This window comes from Myxocyprinus asiaticus, chromosome 15 (genome assembly GCF_019703515.2).
Source record: "Myxocyprinus asiaticus isolate MX2 ecotype Aquarium Trade chromosome 15, UBuf_Myxa_2, whole genome shotgun sequence".
Taxonomy (NCBI): Eukaryota; Metazoa; Chordata; class Actinopteri; order Cypriniformes; family Catostomidae; genus Myxocyprinus; species Myxocyprinus asiaticus.
In genome coordinates, this window is record NC_059358.1 from 34,283,466 (window position 1) to 34,302,048 (window position 18,583).

Genomic DNA, 18,583 nt, shown 5'->3' on the forward strand with positions numbered 1-18,583 from the left:
CCCTGAGACGGGCAACCCAGGGACGACGAAACCCACTGCCTTGGAGCTGGTAATAAGACCACTCCATCCCCTGGTGGAGGGCCAGGAGGAGAATCTTTTGTTGCTTTTCATTTGATTTCGCTGCATGCCCAAGTGGCTGCGGTACCCAACAGTTCAGCAAAAGAGCTGTTTCCTCATTCCCTGGGTCACATATCCGGTGTGCACGGCCATCATCACGACCACCGTCCACCATTCCATTTTGGCAGGTTTGGCGCTCCAGCAGCGGTCTCCCCGTCCCTGCGCGCCCAGCTATGGCACAAATCTGCCCCCGATGTGACAGTCTCCACGGGTCACAAGGACAGGCCTCTTCCTCCCCCGTCCCAGGCTGTTCCAGGGGTGGTCACAAGGTGCCAGGTAAGTGCTTCAATGTCCCTAGACTCAGCACAGCCACAACATGCTGTGGCACCTCGAGCTCCGCCCTGCCGCGAGGCCCCACCTGCCGGTATGTCTGACAAGATTGTCCCGTTGGTCCCCCTTGTGCGGAGCTTGCACAGTGCGGCTTGCACTTTCCAATCTGTCGCGATGGCTGATCCGGACCGTCTGACTCGGCTACGCGGTTCAGTTCGCCAGGCGTCTGCCCAGGTTCAGCAGTAAACGCTGCTGACAAAAACGCTGCTACCTTGCACGCGGAGATCGCCACTGACCTACGGAAGGGTGCGATAGAACCTGTCCCTCTGGCCGAGATGAAGAAGAGGTTTTACAGCACCTACTTCATTGTACCGAAAAAAGGCGGTGGGTTGCGGCCAATCTTGGACCTGCGAGTACTGAAGGGCTTTACACAGACTCCTGTTCAAGATGCTGATGCAAAAACACATTCTGGCGAGCGTCCGCATCAAGATTGGTTCGCGGCGGTAGACCTGAAGGATGTGTACTTTCACGTCTCGATTCTACCTCGACACAGATCCTTCCTGTGGTTTGCATTCAAGAGTCGGGCGTATCAGTACAAGGTCCTGCCTTTCGGTCTGTCCTTGTCCCCTCACGTCTTCATGAAGGTCGCAGAGGCAGCTCTTACCCTGTTAAGGGAGGTGGGCATTCACATTCTCAACTATCTCGACGATTGGCTAATCCTAGCTCACTCTCGGGACATGTTGTGTGCACACAGGGACTTGGTGCTCTTGTACCTCAGCCGATTAGGGCTTCGGGTCAACTGGGAAAAGAGCAAGCTCCTCCCGTTTCAGAGCATCTCTTTTCTCGGTTTGGAGTTGGACTCAGTCTCGTTGACAGCACCTCACGAACGAGCACGCACAGTCAGTGCTGACCTGTTTGAAGGCGTTCAAACAGAAAACAGCGGTTCCACTGAAACACTTTCAGAGGCTCCTGGGGCATATGGCATCCTCAGCGGTGGCCACTTCACTCGGGTTGATGCATATGAGACCGCTTCAGCACTGGCTTCAGACTCGAGTCCCGAGATGGGCATGGCAACGCGGGACACATCACGTGGTCATCACGACGTTCTGTCACCGCCTCTTCAGTCCTTGGACCGACCTCGCATTTCTATGGGCAGGCGTTCCCCTAGAGCAGGTCTCCAGGCACGTCGTGGTCATGACAGACGCCTCCAAGACGGGCTGGGGCACCGTTTGCAATGGGCACACAGCCGCAGCTTGTAGACGGGCCCGCGGCTGCGTTGGCACATCAAATGCCTCGAGTTGCTGGCAATTCTGCTCGCCCTGTGGAGGTTCCAGCCGTTGATCCAGGGCAAGCAAGTGTTAGTTCGGACAGACAACACGGCAACAGTAGCATATGTCAACCGCCAAGGCGGTCTGCGCTCTTGTTGTATGTCACAATTCGCCCGCCATCTCCTCCTCTGGAGTCAGCAGCACCTCAAGTCGCTGCGAGCCACTCACATCCCGGGCGACCTCAACACTGCAGCGGACGTGCTGTCATGGCAGGTTACCCTCAGGGGAGAGTGGAGACTCCACCCTCAGGTGGTTCAGCTGATCTGGAGTCGATTCGGACAGGCACAGGTAGACCTGTTCGCCTCCCAAGAATCCTCCCACTGCCCGCTCTGCCCTGACCGAGGCACCTCTCGGTATTGATGAGCTGGCACACAGCTGGCTCCCTGGACTGCACAAATATGTGTTTCCCCCAGTGAACCTACTTGCACAAACTCTGTGCAAGGTCAGGGAGGACGAGGAGCAGGTCATCCTGGTAGCACCCTACTGGCCCACCCAGATGTGGTTCTCGGACCTCACACTCCTCGCGACACCACGACACAGTGGACGGTAAGTCCTTAGGGAAGCATAACCTGATCATCTGGTTCCAGAGAGGCACCAGGAGGCTGAACCCTTCCAGACCGAGCCTCGTTCCCTCATGGGACCTCTCTGTAGTTCTTCAGGGTCTACAGAGAGCCCCCTTTGAGCCTTTGCAGTCAGCTGAGCTTAAGGCACTCTCCTTGATGACTGCCTTCCTGACTGCGCTCACTTCTATCAAGAGGGTATGAGACCTGCAAGTCTTCTCAGTGAAATTTGCCTGGAGTTCGGTCTGGGCTACTCTCACGTGATCTTGAGACCCCCACCGGGCTATGTGCCCAAGGTTCCCACGATCCCTTTTAGGGATCAGTTGGTGAACCTGCAAGCCTTGCCCCAGGAGGAGGCAGACCCAGCCCTGTCATTGCTGCATCCGGTGCATGCTTTACACATCTATTTGGATCGCATGCAGAGCTTTAGAATCTCTGAGCAGCTCTTTGTCTGCTTTTGCGGACAGCGGAAAGGAAGCGCTGTCTCCAAGCAGAGGATCGCCCACTGGCATTGATGCCATAACTATGGCATATCACGCCCAGGACGTGCCGCCCCCGGTAGGGCTACGAGCCCATTCTACCAGGGGCGTAGCGGCCTCCTGGGCCCTGGCCAGGGGTGCCTCTCTAACAGACATTTGCAGAGCAGCAGGCTGGGCAACATTCAACACCTTTGCGAGGTTCTACAACCTCCAGGTGGAACCAGTTTCATCCCGTGTAGTGGCACGCAATACAAGCAGATAAGTCTGGGATAGCCGGCCGGGTGTATCGCTTGCACATAGCGCCTTTCACCTCCCCTGAGCTGAAGACGTGCGCCATTAGCTCCCAGTAGTGTTCACAAACTATGTTCCCTGGTTGACTTCCTTCGAGCCCTGTGGCAGTCGAGTTTTCGGAGAGACTAACACATGCTAACTAAAAGCCCTGTACTGGGGTTGGTGCTCCATATGTGGCGGTTCCCCGTAGGTAACCCCATGTGATGTATATCTTCCGCTAATTCGTTTCCCTGTTAGCAAACTGCGTCTTCCTTGGGCAGAGGCCCCGCTTCCACAGTCTCCATGTTTGTAGTAACTCCTCCCCCATTGGGTAGGACCTACCATGAGACTTCCCCACATGACATACTTCCGACATAGCTCGACAAGACCATGTGACGTATTTCCACTTAAATATTCCCTCCTCTCTCTGGGCGAGGTCTGGTCTCCGCGGTGTCCTCCCTTTGGGAGGGACACCCCCTGACTAGACCTGGTCGGCCCAGTCGGATAATCCCCCTTTTTTTAGAGAGTGGAAAAAAGAAGGGGAAAAGAGGCCACGACTGGGCTAGCCTGTCTCTATCTTTTGGATAGTCAACTTGTCCCCAAAGGGCTATTTGACACTCATAACTATGTTGGGGGAGGTTACGTGTCGGCCTGGTGCACTGGCTACGAGGTACACAGTTGTCTGCCCGTCGCACACCGCCAGTTCACGTAACACAGTTCAGCCAGTTGCGGCGTTTTGTATAGGGACCCCTAGTGTCACTACATCGACACAACGTCGAGTGAGTGACAGATAGGGAACATCATGGTTACTTGCGTAACCTCCGTTCCCTGATGGAGGGAATGAGACATTGTGTCCCTCCTGCCACAATGCTGAACTACCCGCTGAAATGGCCGGACCTTGTCTCGGCTCCTCAGCATAAAACCTGAATGAGTGGTTGCACGCCAGCTCCTTTTATACCCGTATGTCCGGGGGAGTGGCATGCAAATACCACTCGCCAATTTTCATTGGCCTTTTATCAAAGACCAGAGGTGTCTTGGGCTCCCAAGAGTGATCCCTCGGGAACGGAGGTTATGCAAGTAACCATGATGACTGTTGTGTGTGAAAATCAGCAACGTCCGCTATACACCAGCAATACCAAAATGCGCAGATTATCAGTTCCACTTTTGTGTAGATGTCTAATATGAATGGAGAGTGAACCCAGTCAGAAAGGGCAGAGATGCAGTCAGACCACAAGAACCTTGTCCCTGCCCTTCTTGTCTCTCCCACAGGGTGGACACCTGAGGCTGGATGAGGCCATCGGGGGGACCTGGGAAAGGCCAGAGGTGCTGGGATGGTGTTGTTTGTGTCTTTCGACTAGGGTCAAAGACACTGTCCAATCCTGCAGAGAGCTCAGGTCCAGGGGCCGATTAAAAACATGAAAAACAGACAAAGGAGAGCAGAAAGAAGGCAGAAAAAGGAGGGGAAATAATCAATGGGGGTTTTAATTAGAGGTCTAAGTGAGACTGAGGAGAGAGAGAAAGAGAGAGAGAGGTCTGGCCAACTGCAGGCTGACACACAGATTGAGAATGGTATGTCTGTCTCAGGGGAATCTGGGAGCCCCTTCACAGACTGTGTAAGAATTTTCAAGGCCTGGAATCATTACTTTTTCTCCTTTATTTCCGCACTGAGCCTCGGGAGAGGTGGAGTGGAGGGGTAGTGCATTCATCAGGAACCTTCAGTCCACACATAAATATAGCACACACACACACACTGGAGACACAACGGGGAAGCATTTAATGTTGGCCCAGTGCTGAAAACAGCTTGTTTAACATGGAGCAAACCAGCGCTCATGTCATGCAGAGTTAAGTGGCTCCCTCAAAATCACACTGTATGATAACTATACAAGGTAGGATGGGATATTTTACCACCAACAAGGTGCAGTCACACTAGACTTTGCTTCCATTCAGTTCCATTCATACACATCCGAATGCAGGTGACTGGAAACGCAAGCTCATGCGAAGAAATTCCACATTTTCACAATTCTGCTCAAGTTTATTAAAGCTGGGAATTTGTGTGACGAGAAGACGTGTTACCAATAAAAGATCAAAACGTCACAGATTGTCCACTTGGCTCAATACAAAGGATACATTGTGATTTATTATTTATTAAAAACAGAAGCCCTCGAGAGAGATATCACATATGTCGTTGCAGGGTCCGAAGTAATTTCCCATGCTCAAGGTCTAGTGAAGCTACAGTATCAGAAAAAGTGACTTAACTGCTGTTTACTTCATTGTAACTGCCCTTGTCCATGTCTTTACAACAGGACCAGCAAGCTGATCCGCAAGAGTAACTTTCAAATAAGAGCAACAGCCTATATTTACAGCATATTACATGGTAGTTATACATGTGTTTACATGGCACCTGGCTCTCTGAACAGTTCTCACAAAATTAGTTGGAAAAATATAAAAATATAGTCTAGAATAGCTGAGCAGATTCAGATGGTGACCAGCTCAATTGCTGGTTTACACAATTCATGCTGGGTTTGGCTACACTGGTCCAGCTGGTCTACCTCCAATAATAGCCAGTGTAACCTGCTTTTGCCAGCAAAGGCTAGTACACACTGCACCAACAATTGGCAATAAACACCAATTTCCATTGGTTGATGTCATTTGTTGGGGTAGTGTGAACCAGCCTTAACAAACCAGAATAATCTACAATTTAACTATTTAAGACCATCTTGGAATTAAAGCTGGACCAAACTGTAAAGTCAAAGGGTTGACTAAGATTTGATGATGCCATTTGATGCAATCTGTACAACCATCAAAATATTTCAGTTTATATGATTTTAAAAGGTATTATGTCATATTTCAAATATGATATTTTAAAGATTACATAACTTTAAGGTCCTAAAAATGTTTTTTCAGTGCGCCTGTTGTCTTACACTGTATTAAAGTAAAAATACTAAGAACATGACACTACCTTGCACTTACATCTATTATTATCTTAAAATACCCTCTTTCTCCTCCTCTTTCAGGTCCTTAGATTGACAAGAACAGCTAAAAGCTTTCTGCGCACTTTTTTGCTCAGAAAGTTTGGCAGTGAGCACATCTCAGCTCTCAAGAACATTAATGAATTATTTTCCTGTGCGAGCTATACTGTCAGGTCACATTCAACAGAAGGCCATGGTAATGCAAACACTGAGAAAAGCTCAGTTGGAGTGATACACCAGAAATGTTCCCTCAACAACGCTACAATGATAAAAGCTGAGGTGATTATCTTGTTCTTGATATGGTTTATGGCTGCCTTGATACTTAAGAGACTCAAGTAAAGAGTAAAGCTGTTCAAATAAATCACAGGCTTTTGCATACACTCAAGCTGAAATGCACTCTACAAGCCATGACTGCTAGAAATAATGCAGACTTTTAAATATTGATCATTCATGTCAAATAATTCAATTCAAATATTTCTTTGTTTTAATGTTTCAAAATCCTAAAATGTTCTGTTTGCTTCCAGGTTTAGATTTGATTTTTACATTTTCAATTTGGTTTTAAACATGCCCCTACTGTAGATCTCTTGTTGACTTGAGTTGTATAATTGCTAATTGACTCCTAGCATTGTCTTCATAGTGCTGAATTGGCTATATACTGTATGTTAAACAATTCAGACTTTGTCATCAGTATAAGTCTTGTTTTTTGTTTTTAAAGTTGCAACCAATAAGGTGCTTTGAGATTTATTATACACCAAGACAACACGTCTCAGCACATTAACACAATTCAAATGTTTGGTGAGCAGTAATCCTTTGGCTTGTTACAACAAGCAGGCAGGGCAGATTGTGAACTGGCAGGGCAGCAGTATTGAGGGATTGGGATTTAAGAGGATGTGAGGTTGTACCTAACATCTCTCACAGCTCACTAGCTTTGCTGAGATAGCCAAAGGAGTAAGAAGAAAAAAAACCTCTCTCTCTTCTTGTTCATTAGTGATCACTTGTTTATTAGAGTCCTCAGCTTCCTTTTATGTTCTTATGAGGATAAATGGACCACATTTTAATTATACTGAGATTCAGAGGCCAGGCTACACTCTGACTGGAGCAGTTAAAATGTGTCCAGTATGGCCTCAAAATCAAAGATAGCTTAATAACAAGAATAACAAGACTCTGAAAAGGGTGATACAGTAGTAGGCCAAATCATTTATCGCAAAACTTGGTAATTGGTTCTATATTCTTATCGTCCCTCAAATGTATTAAAAAAATATATTTTAAGAGCAATTCTTCAACTTCTAAGCAATAACTATTTATACCATATATTAAGGATGCACAAGGCCAAAATGTGTGATTTCTTTTCAAATATTGCCATTTGTCAGTATTGGAATCAGACAATAAGAGGACATATACATTTGTATAGTGCCTTTGACAACACACATCATTTCAAAGCAGCTTTTCAGAAAATCATGCATTGTAATATCTATAAAGTCTTAGAGTCATCATTGTGTAGTTTGATTAAATATGATTATGAAGTGTGTATAAAAATAAGTAATTAAATAATAATTGTATTTAGAAACCCTGTGAGCAAGCCGAAGGCGACTGTGGCAAGGAACACAAAACTCAATAAGATGTTGGTTAATGGAGAAAAATAACCTTGGAAGAAACCAGGCTCACTGTGGGTGCCAGTTCCCCTCTGGCTAACAGCATGAATATAATGCCAATATTACTTATTTATGTGCAGTGCAAGTCATGGTTTAAAATTATTAAACTAAGTAAGTGTTAAGGGCCAGTGTTTAAACAAAGATTGTGTAAGAACTGTAAGATTAATGACTAATGTCTTTGAAGTTCATCCTGGATTAACTGCAGAAGTTCATATAGATGCATTGTCCTTTGTGTAACGTTTGATGGAACGTTAGGAAGGAAGTCCCAAGAGCTGGATCTAGGTGTGGCTAAATAGAGTTTTATTAAATAAACAAAGTACAACATAACGGTGTAAGCACAGGACCAAGGAAAACATCCACGATGGGAAAACAGAGGAACAAAGGAAACATCCACTATGGGCACTGGTCATACACAAGAGGTCAAAACACACAAAGACTAAGCAAACAACAGGGCATTAAATACACAATGGATAATGAGTAATGAAAGACAGGTGAAAACATTCGAGGACAGCTGGCAGTGATGAGGGCAGGGAATTATGGGAAATGTAGTCCATGGGAAACAGACGACAGGGGCAAAACACAAGTCAAACAGAAGAGACTCAGAAGACCATAGCAGATCAGGTGGACAGCCATGATACCAGGGAGACCAGAGCAGATTAGGTGGATGGCCAGGAGACTCAGTTGACCAGAGCAGATCAGGTGGACAGCCATGAGACCAGGGAGACCAGAGAAGACTAGGCGGATGGCCAAGAGACTCAGAAGACCAGAGCAGATCAGGTGGACAGCCATGAGACCAGGGAGACCAGAGCAGATCAGGCAGACAGCCAGGAGACCAAGGAGACCAGAGCAGATCAGGTGGGTGGCCAGGAGACCAAGGAGACCAGAGCAGATCAGTTGAACGGTCAGAAGACCCAGAAGACCAGAGCAGATCAGGCGGACGGCCAGGAGACCAAGGAGACCAGAGCAGATCAGGCAGATTGTCAGGAGACCCAGAAGACCAGAGCAGATCAGGTGGACGGCCAGGAGACCAAGGAGACCAGAGCAGATCAGGCAGATTGTCAGGAGACCCAGAAGACCAGAGCAGATCAGGCGGTTGGCCAGGAGACCAAGGAGACCAGAGCAGATCAAGTGGATGACCAGGAGACCCAGAAGACCAAAGCAGATCAGGCGGTTGGCCAGGAGACCCAGGAGACCACCTCACGGTTGGGTCTGGATCAAGAGGCTTAGTTGGCGGCCACAGGGCTGAAACAGGGTCAGGAGGCCTGGGAGGTGGCCACAGACTAGAGACAGGGACAGGAGGCCTGGGTGGTGGCCACAGACTACAGACTGGAACCGTGGAAGACTCTGAGGGTGGAGTTGTGGAAGGCGGAGCCATAGGAGGCTCGAGGGGTGAAGACGTGTTAGGCGGAGCCGTGAGAGGCTCGAGGGGCGAAGCCGTGGCAGAGACTCTGGAACGACCTTTGTGGTCGTGGGCGTAGACAGAGACTCGGGAATGACCTCTGTGGTTGTGGGCATAGGCAGAGTCTCGGAGACAACCTCTGTGGTCGTGAACATGGGCAGAGACTTGGAAACGAAACCCTTTCTCCTCCTCCTCCTCCTCCGGGAGGCCAAAGTTGGCAACGCAGGCTCTGGGACAGACGAGGCTGGCAACGCAGGCTCTGGGATGGACGAGGTTGGCAATGCAGGATCTGGGATGGACGAGGCTGGCAACGCTGGCTCTGGGATGGACGAGATTGACAACGCTCTGGGACAGACGAGATTGACAACGCTCTGGGACGGAGGAAGCTTCCAGCTCGTTGGCCGTGGCAGGTGTGGGCATTGACTCGTTGGCTGTGGCAGGCGTGGGCATTTGCTCATTGACCGTGGCAGGCAAGGGCACTGACAATTTCTGGGGAAGGGTCTTCGTGGCCCTATGCACCGATATCAGTGGCGGATAATTCAACTTGGAGACAAGGGCCGTGAAGGGCTTCGAGAAAGGGGCCGCAGAAATCTTGGAGCAAGGTGCCGTGGAATACTTGGAGCAAGGAGTTGTGGAAGACTGGACTGTGACATGGCATGGAGCCGACTCAGACGTGGCTGTGACATGGCGTGGAGCAGACTCAGACGTGGCTGTGACATGGCGTGGAGCAGACTCAGACGTGGCTGTGACATGGCGTGGAACAGACTCAGACATGGTTGTGACATGGCATGGAGCGGACTCAGACGTGGCTGTGACATGGCATGGAGCGGACTCAGACGTGGCAGTGACATGGCGTGGAGCGGACTCAGATTTGACTGTGAGATGGCGTGGAGCTGACTGTGGTGCGGCTGCGACAGGGCACAGAGCAGACGGAGGCGTGGCTGTGACATGGCTTGGAGCTGAATCAGATGTGGTTGTGACATGGCGTGGAGCGGACTCAGGCGTGGAAGACTCGGAAGCCGGAACCGGGATTGAGAGAGGAGGATCCTCTGAACCGAGTGTGTCGAGTATTAGCCTCACATATTCCTCCCAAGTGTAATCTCTGGAATCCGGCAATTCCCTCCATTGGCGTGTTGTGAGTCCAAACTTGTATATGGACTTTAGAATGGCATCATCAAATCCAGTGTAGAAGGCAACGGTGGAGAAGAAGTGGGAAAACTCCCTTATAGTTGAGTCCGCCTGGCTTAGTTCTGCGAAGTAAGCCACTAGATCCATTTTTGGGGCAGCCTAATTGTGTGATGAAGAATAAATTAGGTGAATGCCTGGCTTAATAGATGAGTCTTTAGTCTAGACTTAAACTGAGTTAGTGTGTCTGCATCCCGAACAGTGTTAGGGAGACTATTCTATAGTTTAGGAGCCAAATAGGAAAAGGATCTATCTCCTTTTGTGGATTTTGATATTCTAGGAACTATTAACAGGCCAGAGTTTTGTGATCGTAATGAACTTGATGGAATATAGCATGGTAGAATGTCACTGAAATACTGTGGGGCTAGACCATTCAAAGCTTTGTATGTAGTCAACAGAATTTAAAAATTAATACGAAATTTAACAGGTAGCCAATGTAACGACGATAAAATGGGGCTAATATGATCATATTTCTTGGAAAATAATTCAGTTTATTTATTGAACTTGCTGGACATCCTCCCAGTAATGTATTACAATAATCTAGTCTTGTGGTCATGAATGCATGAATTAGTTTTTCGGCATCAGCAACAGAGAGCATGTGTCGTAACTTAGCAATATTTCTTAGGTGGAAGAATGCTGTTCTAGAAACATTTGATTTTCAAATGACATATTGGTATCAAATATAACGCCTTCTTCGATGTAGAAGACGATGTAACAGTACATCCATCAAGAGACAAATTATATTTTAGCGGCTTATTTTTAGAGGTTTTTGGTACAATAACTAGTACCTCTGTTTTGTCGGAATTGAGTAGAAGGAAATTTCTGGCCATCCAATCTTTGATTTCATTGATACACTCTGCTAATTTGGAGAAATGTGAAATTTCGTCGGGTTTCGAAGAAATATAAAGTTGGGTATCGTCAGCATAACAGTGGAAACTTATTCCATGATTCCTGATAATATCTCCCAGGGGAAGCATATTTAAGGAGCAGAGGCCCTAAAACTGATTCCTGTAGCACTCCATACTTATTTTTTTATTTTTATTTGACAGTTCCTCGTTTACACAGACAAAGTGGTGGCAGTCTGATAAATAGGACCTAAACCATGCTAATGCAAGTCCACAAATGCCAACATAATTCGAGAATATCGTGATCTACCGTGTCGAAGGCAGCACTAAGATCTAAAAGCACTAGAAGAGAAATGCAGCCACGATCAGATGATAAGAGCAAGTCATTAGTAACTCTGATAAGTGAAGTCTCTGTACTGTGGTGTGGCCTAAATCCTGACTGAAATTGTTTATATATACTATTTCTCTGTAGAAATTAACATAATTGGGAGGACACAAACTTTTCTAGTATTTTCGACATAAACAGGTGATTTGAAATTGGTCTATAACTAGCCAATTCTCCAGGATCAAGCTGTGGCTTCTTAATAAGTGGTTTGATATCTGCCATTTTAAAGTTTCTTGGGACATGTCCTAAGGATAGCGAGGAGTTAATAATATTAAGAACAGGTTCTGAGATTACAGGGAATACCTCTTTTAAGAGCTTAGTTGGTATTGAATCTAACATACATGCTTTTGATGTTTCGATAAGTTTTGTTAGCTCTTCATGACCTATGACAGCGAAGGATTGAAGTTTCACACTGTTTTCTGAGGTACTGTGACAGATGAATGCATAATTCCAATTTTATTTCTGATTATTTCAATTTTGTCAGTAAAGAAATTCATGAAGTTATTACTATTGTGCTGTGATGGAATATCAGGTTCAGTTGAGGCTTTATTCCTAACCAATTTAGCCACAGTACAGAATAAACATCTAGGATTGTTGTGGATATTTTCTATGAGTTTGCTAAAATATGCTGACCTGGCAGATTTTAGTGCCTGTCTTTAGCTACAGACAGTATACTTCCATGCACCGCGAAATACCTCTAATTTTTTATTCTTCCACTTGCGCTCCATTTTCAGAGCTGCTCTCTTGAGAGCATGAGTGTGATTATTGTACCATGGTGCAGGGATTTTTTCTTAAATTTTCTTTAATAGAAGGATTAAACTACACTATCAAGAGTCCTAGAGAAGACTGTATTTATATTTTCTGTTATTTCATCAAATTCTTCCAGACTTTGGGGCTTACTGAGTGTATGAGATAGATCTGGAAGATTATTAGTGAAGCTATCTTTTGTGGTCGAAAGAATTGTCCTACCTGAATGACAGCGTGGTGTAGATTGGGTAACACTAGCTGATTGCAGCATACAAGAGACTAGGTAATGATCTGAGATATCATCGCTCTGTGGTAGAATTTCTATAGTATCAACATCAACTCCATATGACAGAATTAAATCTAGCGTATGATTGTGGAGATGAGTTGGTCCTGTCACATTTTGTCTGACTCCAAGCAAGTTGAGATATCGTTAAATGCTAATCCCAATGTGTCATTTTCATTATCTATGTGAATGTTGAAGTCACCAACAATTAAAGCTCTATCTACAGTAACTACTAGGTCTGATAGAAAATTTGCAAATTCAGCAAGGAAATCAGAATAGGAATGTTGCATTTCCAAGTGGAGATGGAAGCTAGCCTGGGTGGGTAAGCTCCACTGGCACAGAGTGCAGGCAAACTCACGCTCCTTTTGATGCACATGGAGGTTATTTTGTAGCTGAGAAGAGACATGGAAAGCCTTGACGCACTCAGAGCAGTGGTTCCGTCGAGTTTCAGAATGAATGCGATGGTGGTTCTTGAGTGCGAGCAGGTTGGAATTGGTCTTGAGGCACACAGCGCAGTGCTAGATGCCGATGGTGTGGAGCTGGCATGCCTATAGGAACAGCCACACTGCTCACATCTCTGGTCTCCACTAATCATACTGTCCAAACTTCAGAAAATTCCGAATTCTGGCACACGTATGGTACAGAGGAAGCTGGATTGGAGATCATATTCATGAACTGGCACTCCTCTCCCTCTCTTGTGCTTGAAGTGGCCTTCCTTACACCCTCTCTGCCTACTTGGTTGTCCCCACAGCAGTGCCTGGCCAGTCCAGATCGAACCTGGAAGCTCTTCCTACAGGTGGGGCAGCCAAAACGGGTGTGGCCCTCCTCGTGGACTCTCTGGTGATTCCGAAGGAAGCGGGCCAGCTGAAAAGCCTTGCCACAAGTTGATCAGATATGGTGCTTCTTTTGAATGTGGATGCACATGTGGTTGCGCAGGGCCTTGTAGTTGGATTAGGGCTTGTTGCAATATGAGCAGCTGAAGTTGCCTATTTTGTGTGTATTTTTATGGTTAAGCAGACTGCTAGCATGCTTGTAAAAGCAGCCACAAAGGTCACAGGTAAAAGGGCATTCTCTCGTGTGTGTGTGTGTGTGTGTGTGTGTGTGTGTGTATATATATATATATATATATATATATATATATATATATATATATATATATATATATATATATATATAAAATAAAACAGTATATTATCATGTCAGGTATCCAGAAAGGAAAGCAGAATGATCTTCTCCCACCATTTGATTCAGCTCAGCATAGAAAACATACTGCATATGTGATTACAGACCTCAGGTATGTGCATAGGAGAGAAAATGAAAATGAAATGGTAAATGAAGATCACAGGTGTGCAATCAGCTCACTACTGAGCATTGAGAGAAAACCAGCAGAGGAGCAGGGATACTGAATCTCATGACTCTTTGTCATAGTGTAATTGTGTAATTTATGATCTTGATTTTCAGGTTTATTTTTTGCTGTCATATGCATGCAAATTTTATGCTTTTATATTACTTGTATGTTAATCATATATTTGGTCACTTTTATGCTTTGTATAATGATTGCATATGAAGGGCTCTATAATGAAATAATTCTGGATTTTTTTTGGTCAGTTTGGCCGATGGTAATGGTAATTACACTTGCATGAAACACTCTGGGATTATGGCTTACATTAACCTTGAAAAGTGGTTTTAATGCAATGGTAATTTTTCTCTTCAGGTTACGGCTAAAAATTGATTGGCTCAGGATTGCTGCTGGGCAGCTCAACAATGACAGGGTTGCTGCAGAGTTTTTAAAATCAAATGTAAGACTTTTTAAGACCTTTTTCAAGACCCGAACAAATAAAATTAATACTGAATCCCCATACCAAAACAAACCAATACAATCTCAAAATAAATCATGTATCACAGACAATTACTTAAACAGGTAGGGGCACACATTCAACATGACCTTAACATTGCTTATCAGTAAAACAGGGTAGGCTATATGTAAGTTTAAGATACTCAAGACATGTTTTCCACATATAAAGTATATCACATTGAAATTGCTTTTTGTACATTATATAAATACAAATTAGAGGTCGACCGATACTGGATTGTGCTGATTTGATCATGTGTTGTAAGAAAGCCAGTTAGTATCCCAATAGTTTTTTTAAAAATTGGTAGCCTATATTAAATGTTCTTTGTCTTTCTTTCCTGTGACGGGGAGGGCCAGACAGAGGCTACAAGAGTCCAAATTTAATTAAATTCCAGATGCACTTTATGCATGGAACTTTGTATAACTTTTAACTTTAAAGGCACTTTAACTTTGAAATACACAGGGGACTCTTATTTTGAAATGTTTGCTTCCAGCTGCTCATTCAAACAAATAAAGGATTTACAATGTGCACTCCTACAATAATCTACAGCTTATTACAATATAAACAATTAAAAGTAAACATTGTCATATTTCATCAACACTACATAATCATCATCAACAGTTGATCTTTAGTGATAGCTTGTCATACATTTTAAGACTTTTTAAGGATCCATGGGAACCCTGAATGAGCTTTCATCAGAAAGCTTCAAAAATTGTAATGAAAAAGAAAAATCTGAGGCAAATCTAAAGGAAGTTCTTTGCTTCTCATCTCTGTGAATGTTCCATTACTGTGGCCTATATTGGAAATAGTTGCGAGTTTATATTAAGTGTGTGTGTGTGGGCAGGTTTAAGTGGTTTATGAGGACTTTTTTTAGGTTACAAACTGGTAATTACAAGGGTATTATGCTATAAATGTGGTTTATGAGGACATTTCTAGTGTCCCCATAATTCAAATCACTTAAAAAACATACTAAATGTTTTATTGAAAATTTAAAAATGAAGAAAGATTTTTGTGAGGGTTAGGTTTAAGGGTAGGGTTAGGGGATAGAATCTATAGTTCGTACAGTATAAAAATCATTATGTCTATGGAGAGTCCTCATAATGATAGCTGCACCAACATGTGTGTGTGTGTGTGTGTGGTGTGTGTGTGTGTGTGTGTGTGTGTGTGTGTGTGTGTGTGTGAGTGTGTATGGGTTTGTGTGCATTCGGGGGGTTGGTGTTTACTGTTAACAGTTGATGCAGGACCCTCTCTAATGAGAATGCAACCTGCTGTTGAAAAGACCTCACATCCACACTCCATTAACTCTGCAACCCAATTACACATTACATTCTGATAAGTCAGACCCCCACTGCCTCATTTGCATAATAACTCAATGGATACAAGGATGGGGAAAGGTCTGACTGTTACACACACACACACACACACACAATTTACAAGGCTAAACTGCCTTTGAATTATTTAACCACCTATAAATTACCATGTTTCAAGTTATGGTGTAGAAATAGTTTACCCAACAAAACATCTTTTTTAAGTGTTTTTCTGTCCATTTTGAAACTTGATGGCCATGCTCACTATGAACTCTGATTTGATAGAAAAGAGCTTCGTAAAGATTCTTTGGAATTTTGTCTGCTTTTATGTCCCACAGACAAAAAACAGCATATGAGTTTAGAACAACATGGGGGTTCATAAATAATTACAAAATTTTCATTTTTGGGTGAATGGGTCCTTTAAAACCTCTCTATGTATCATATATATTTTTAGGACAGCTGATAAAATGAAGGACAGACTGTCTTCTTTTTAAAAATACTACATGCACTTCTGCAACATGGGAAATTTTTTTAATATAGTGTTTTCTGATTTCCATAAAGCTCATCATTTTCTGGTAATTTCAGTTGCTTACCAAAGTCAGAGCAGAAAACCCAAGGCAATAAATAAAACAAGCAAACAGACAGTGAGCAAATCCAGCAGGCTTAGAAGCACACTTACCTCTATGACTTGAAAGACAGCAGGCAGGAGACGACTCTCTATAACAAGCCTGTTGGGACACACAAGTGCACACATATTTAGCTTGCGACACACATATTTACTTCATGGCACTGGGCCCGTGTTCCGTCTTCATTAGTGAGACACTTATGCATGCATTTGGGCTTTGGCACTGAACGGGACCGCTGAGGTGTGAATGCTCTGTTGTGCCAAGATCAGTCATCTGGGAAAATTACCTTTGACTAAACCAGCGACAAGTGAGAGAGAGAAAGTATGAGGCTAAAAGGATGAAAGAGGGAGTGAGGGAGGGAAAAAGTAACACATTGAGACAGAAAAAAAAGTGAGTGAGAAATGGAGGGGCGTGTTTCAAAACATAGTGAGTTGCCAACCTATACAGCATTTCTGGGCATCATAGAACATAAGGTTCCAATTCAAACATTTGAATATATGCTGAACAATACTGACTAGATAGGCAGTGCTCTAGATTCAAACTGTTTGAATTGTTAGAATCAAATGCATTTATGATGCCAAAAATCCTGTCTAGAGAGGCAGCTTACTAGGTTTGAATCAAGTGTGTGAACAGCTGGTGTGTGGTGAGCGTACTGGCACACTATGGCCACTGTCGCATCATCCATGTGGATGCTGCACACTGGTGGTGGTTGAGGAGAACCCCCTGTGCACTATGTGAAGTGCTTTTAGTGTAGTGTCAGAAAAATGCTATATAAATATAACATTCATTCATTCATTCATCTATGATGCCCAAAATATCCTGTCTAGGCAGCCAGCTCACTAGGTTTGAAACAAACATTCAAGTGTGTTTATGATTCCCAAAAATGCAGTGTAGCTGCCCTGATCACTAGGCTTGAATCGAATGTTCAAATGTGCCTATAACGCCCTGTAGAAGGTTCATTGTTTGGGTTATGAAGAAGTCAGGAGGTAGCAAACTGTCAACATGACTATGTTTATTACTCTTCAGCATCGTTCATAAAACACAAACAAAAAGGCACTCAGTGGCCAAGTAGTCACACACAAAAATGAGTAAAGGCTTCTATCGAGCACACAGAGGTTCAGTCTCTCTCTCTGATCTCTCTCTCTCTCTGTCACTCTGACGCCTTGTGCGCCTTTTTATGTCTCCCTCCGCCATCACTACAACAAGAAACAGGTGATAGAGATAATGACAACCCAGGTGACGAGCCTTACCATTGCCAGACACACGACCACGCCCCCATCACCACATATCCCCACCGCCAGACTCAGGCCAGGGCAACATCCGGCCCACCAAATCCCAACCCCCCCATTTCTGGAGAGAAAGTCAGCCACAGCAATCTGCATTCCTGGTCTGTGGATCACCTCAAATTTGAACAGCTGAAGTGCCAGGTACCAACGGGTGATTCGCGCATTGGTATCCTTCATGCAGTGGAGCAACTGGAGTGGGGTGTGATCTGAACAGAGGGTGAAAGCCCGCCCCAGCAGGTAGTAGTGGAGAGTGAGGACAGCCCACTTAATCGCCAGACACTCCTTCTCCATGGTGCTGTACTTAGTCTCTCTCAACGAGAGCTTACGACTAATGTACAGCACCAGTCGCTCCTCCCCCTCCACCTCCTGCGAGAGCACTGCCCCCCAGCCCTCTGTCAGATGCATCCATCTGCAAAATAAAGGGGAGAGAGAAATTAGGAGCGTGCAAAAGCTTTTGTGTTCAGGAAGGCAATAGGGGCGGCTACGAACCACCACTCCCAGGGTGGTCTTGATGTGGTGCTCTATGAGGTTCGTGCAACCGGGGAGTGGCAAGAACACATCAAAATTCCAATTGCAACTTGGCCACGTCTGTGAGCTGTGACGGTGAGAGGTGGTCTCCACATGGGACCGGGGTGAATGAATTTGGTTTGAGAGTCACCTCCGGCCCAAGCTTCACCCTCTCAGGGACTACCGTTACTAAGGCCACAGGGACCGCCTCCCTCCATGATTTTAGGAGATTTGCTCTAAGATCAAGAAAGTACTGAATTTCATTTTTACTCTTTGAAAGTCCCTCCTCCCAAGCTTCCTGTATGACATTGAGCACGCCACGCAGCCGATGCCCATACAGCAGCTTGAATGGGGAAAACCCTGTGAAGGCTTGCGGGACCTCTCGCACTACAAATAACAGGGGTTTGACCCACTTTGTTTGAGTGTCCTGTGTCACTCGATACAGTCAATCTTTAATAATAAAAAATATGGGTACGTGAGTGCAATGCCAGGCTGGAGCTATTAACCATCGTTGA

General features: G+C 45.0%; 1 protein-coding gene and 1 pseudogene across 1 annotated transcript in view; one reads left to right on the forward strand and one right to left on the reverse strand.

Annotated features, from left to right (window-relative positions):
• LOC127452486 (syndecan-2-B-like) overlaps window positions 1-18,583 on the forward strand; it is a 662,603-nt gene that overhangs the window by 451,058 nt on the left and 192,962 nt on the right. The gene's annotated exons all lie outside the window — the stretch shown is intronic.
• LOC127452687 (serine/threonine-protein kinase ULK4-like) overlaps window positions 1-18,583 on the reverse strand; it is a 258,846-nt pseudogene that overhangs the window by 103,043 nt on the left and 137,220 nt on the right.